Source organism: Chinchilla lanigera, unplaced genomic scaffold, assembly GCF_000276665.1.
Source record: "Chinchilla lanigera isolate Chin_1 unplaced genomic scaffold, ChiLan1.0 scaffold00072, whole genome shotgun sequence".
NCBI lineage: Eukaryota > Metazoa > Chordata > Mammalia > Rodentia > Chinchillidae > Chinchilla > Chinchilla lanigera.
The window spans coordinates 5,051,024-5,055,068 of record NW_004955473.1 but is presented as its reverse complement, the minus strand read 5'-3'; the positions used below and the strand labels follow the sequence as shown (position 1 = coordinate 5,055,068).

Sequence of the window (4,045 nt, the reverse complement as noted above, 5' to 3'; positions counted from 1 at the left end):
CTCTGCGACCCCGTACGGCATTGCAAGCTTCTCCCGCTTCCTGGAGCCAGGAGCTGGCCGGGGAAGGTGGCTCCGTTCTTCCCCCGTGGCCAGTGCGGGGTCTGCGGCTGCCGGGCGAGGTTCCGGCTTCCCCAGGGCTGGCAGGGGGAGCCCCGAGAACTGCAGGCCCGCCCCCCTTCCTCCTCCTCCTTCCCCTCCTCCCCCACGTGTCCGCCCGGAGCCCAGCGGCCCGATCCCAGCACCCCCCTCCCCGCGCCACCTCCCTCCTCCTCCCGCTTCGTCCGCTTTCCCGGCGGCGTGGAGAAGAGCAAAGTTGCGACAGCGGCCAGGGGGCTCTGCCCAGGTGAAGGGGGCGCTGTGAGCGAGGGCGGGAGGGGGGACGGCGTGGCCCTGCGGCGGTGGCGGTGGCGGGGGGAGGATAAAGAAACTTGCTTCCCATGGCCCCCACCCCGCGCGGGTTCGGATCTTGCGTGATCCGAGCCCTCGTGGAGAGACGCGGCAACGCCGCGGAGACCAAGGCCGACACCAGGACCTGGACCCGGGCCGGGACCGCGCGCTTCTGTCGGATCGGCGGGTGCAGGCAGCTGGCCAGGCCGGCACCCAGGCAAGGGCGGGGTGGGTGGCCCTACACCGGACCGAACCAGGGACTCTGGTGGCGTGGGCGCGGGCCGAACCCGGACCGGGCCGAGTTGGGTGGCGAAGTAGGACGTGGATTCGGGGGCGGGGCGCGGCGGGAGGGGGAAACCAGGCCCGGCCGGACTGGCCTGGGCGTGGGGGCGGGGGGCGAGTTCGGGGCACTTGCTGGGTTCTGGACCGAGCGGTAGGGCGGGGCGGCACTAGGGGCTGGGCCGGACCCGCGGGGAGAGGGCGAGGGGAGGGGGAACCGGGGGTGGAGTAGGGGCGTGGAGTTGCGAGCGGGGTCTGGCCTCGGCCGGGGGCGAAGGTAGATCGGCGGGGCCGCGAGCAGAGGGAGGGAGGGAGGCCCGCGGCGGCGCGGCGGCAGCGAAGGCCAGCTTCCGCGGAGTTTGTGCCCAGGCTTCCCGGCCGGGCTCTGGCCGCCTCACGCGCACAAATGGGGCTAGGGGACTGACTGGTAAGCAACTCCGAGTGTTAGACGGTGTTCGGTAGCGATTCCAGGAAAAGCGAGGAAAGACACCGTCTACAATTATGCCGCACCCCCACCCACCTCTTAGCATCTGGATAATGTTCTCCGGGGGCCACGGACCCTCCCCGTCACAATCTTTTCACTCCCTAGCACCCCCCTCAACTGGCCCTTGTAGGGGTATGTGTTTAGGGGTGGACGGCGATGCGGGGAGGGGTTATACTTTCCCTCCCTTGGGGACAGTCTAGTTCGCATTTTATTCCTACAAGGTAGCGTCTTGTCGAGTCGTGTGGACATTGGGGTTTCGATAATTTAGGCCCCCCCTAGCTATTTGTTGGCTTGTAAGGAAAGGGACGAATCCTTGGATTTTCAAGGCTGGGATGGGGTTTAAGGATTGGGATTCACCTCCAGCTCACTTCCATTACCGACCTCTACTGTGAGCCACTTCCATGGAGAATCCAAACCTGGGGGGGGGGCGGGAGTATTAATGTGCTTCTCTATCTCTACACAGGTTCGGCCTGGCGAAGGACAGCTAGCCTGGGAGGAAAAATAGCACCAGTCCAACTCGGGTCGCCCCCACTGTTTCTTCGGTGAGGAGGGCAACGTTAAGGGGACACTGGTGGGTAGGGACCCAGTATAAGGGAAGGGTTGGGTAGTCCCCTAGAGAGAACCTTCCTTGACGGGGAGAGAGAGGCGAGCCCCGGCTTCGAGGGAGGGGTTCCGGGGAGGGAGATGGGGGGGTGGCGGCGACGGGGTGGGGGGGCGGGAAGAATGGGAGAGTCACGCCCTGCTAGCAAGGGGAGCCTCCCTCAGGCCCCTGGGAGAAGGGGACTGAAGGGGACCGAATGCGTCTGTTTCTGTGCGGCCCGGCAGGGGAGATCAGGGGGTCTCGGGATTTGCACACTAGATCGGGCACCAGTGGCCTGAGAAAGTCAGGTCGGGGCATAAGGTGGAGAGCGTACGAAGAAAGGGGGAGCTAAACCCTGGTCACAGCACACGATGATCTCCTTTCTTCAGCCTCCCCTTTGAGGGGCTTCAGGGGTGGGGGGGCGTGGGGCTCTTGCAGCCCCGCGGATTGAGTGCCTCCGCCACTCCCGGGAGTCTAGCTTTTTGCCCGGCTTGCTGCAGCCACCACTGCCTGCCTCTCCGGAATCCGCTCGGTTCTCGCAGCGATCCCCTCCTCCCCCCCCCCTCCCCTCCCAGTGTCACCGGGGCTGCTTGGCTCTGCCCCCTTCGCCGCCGCTTGCTCCCTGCTTTCGTCCCTCCCTCTCTTGCTCGCTCCCTCCCTTCTCCTCCTCCTCCCTATTCCCCCCCCCCGTAGGTGGCATTCTGGGAGTTGTAGTTGCGGGCTGCGCAGGCTGACGCCGCCCGCAAACCCGGCCAGACTCCACTTCCCGTCGAGCCCTGCGACCGGCACCCACTCCACCAGGCTTCGCTCTCACACACCGACACACACACACATCGCTCTCCCCCTCACTCTTTCGCTCGCCGCGGCTGCTGCCAGTGTGTGGCTCTGTCTCTCCTCCGCTTTGCTGAGCCCTCCCTTCTTCCTCTCAGTTCCTAGAGTCCGACCGCCGCTGCCGCCGGGAGAGAGAAGGAGGTCGGTGGCGATAAGGGGCGGAGGGAGGCATCAGACCTGGGCTGTATTAGGCGGGTGACGGTTCACAGGGGGTAAGAGGGAACCCGGGTGGCGGCCTGAGCCTCCCCGCGGAGCCGACCCAGGAACAGGTGCGTCTTTTTTTTCTCTCCCCCAATCCCTCCACCCCTTTTGACTCCCCGGCTTTTTTGTATTCCCCCACCCGCTTTTTTCTATCTTAAGCCTTTCCTCAACCCTGTCCCTTCTTCGCCCCGCGGCCGCTCTGCTTGCCCCCCGGGGGCGCCGTCCTCTTCGTGTCCCCGGACGTAGCGCTCCCTGGAGCTCGCTCTGTCCTCGCCCCTCCCTTCGGGACAGCTCCCCTCCACTTCCCACCTTCGTACCCCATCCCTGCCCTGCCCTACCCCCTCCTCGACCCCCTTCTCTCTTAGCCAGGTGAGACTAGTTCGCCACGATCCCGGAGTCTTCTTCCTGGCTGGGCGGGGGTCTCCATGGAAACAGGGGTCGGTAGATCCTGGGGGGGAAACCGTAGGAATTACCCCACTCCTCCGAAAGGGAGGTGGAGACTATGGTCTTGTTAACTACCTGGCCTCAACCCCCGATACAAGGATCCGACGATCAGAAGGGAGCCTGGCCAGCAGGGTAGGGCGAGAAAAGGCTTGTTTTCTTTTTTTGGGGGGGGTTGCCCGTGATGAAGTCTTGGAGAGACCAGGAGAAAATACCCTCCAACCTCAGAGGGGAGGTGCGACGGGTGCTCTTTCAGGTCTGCTTTCTCCCGTGCTAGGGTGCGGGAACGGTGGGGTAAGGGGTACCCTAGGTGGCGGCGGGGCCTGGGTTCGGGAGTGGGAGTGCTGTGATGGGGGCAGGGGCAATTATCCGAGTCCCTGGAAAAAAGGCGGGGGATGACTTCGGAGCGCCCTGGCTCTGCTGCCCTCGCTCTAGGGGCGGGGGCCGCCGGGCCAGGAGCGGCGAGGAGGGGGCTTAAATTGAAGCAGGATGAGATGGGGGCAATTCACACTAGCCCTAGCAAGCCAGGGGGAGATCTGGACGTCCAAGCCCTCCACCCGCTTCGCGCCAGGCCTGGAGGCAAGGGGTCTGAGAGCGGAGCCGAGGGCTGGAAAGAAGGAGGCTCTGGTTACGGGGCCGGGTTTCGGGATCGGGGGCAATCCCCCGGCCCTTGGAGAAGGAGGGAGGAGGATGACCGCGAACCCCCGGGCTCCCCCACCCCAGGTTCTAAGGGGCGTGAGGAACGGACAGCAGGCCCAGCGGAGCTGGATTCGAGAGGATTGCGGCCAGGGAGTGGGGGCGCTTAGTGGTGGGCTTCGGGGGGAGCAGTCCAGCGGCGGGGC

General features: G+C 65.5%; 1 protein-coding gene across 7 annotated transcripts in view; it reads left to right on the top strand.

Annotated features, from left to right (window-relative positions):
- The first annotated feature begins 239 nt into the window (after positions 1-239).
- Positions 240-4,045, top strand: part of Bcorl1 (BCL6 corepressor-like 1) — a 63,856-nt gene continuing 60,050 nt past the window's right edge. For 3 of the 7 annotated variants that reach the window (XM_013523075.1, XM_013523074.1, XM_005401252.2), the window contains exon 1: positions 2,519-2,702. The gene's annotated coding sequence lies outside the window, so the exon portion shown is untranslated. Of the gene's footprint in view, positions 344-962; positions 1,094-1,613; positions 1,722-2,518; positions 2,703-2,759; positions 2,831-4,045 lie in introns of those variants that run through there. The other 4 variants (XM_005401251.2, XM_013523073.1, XM_013523072.1 and 1 more) reach the window with 4 other exon arrangements.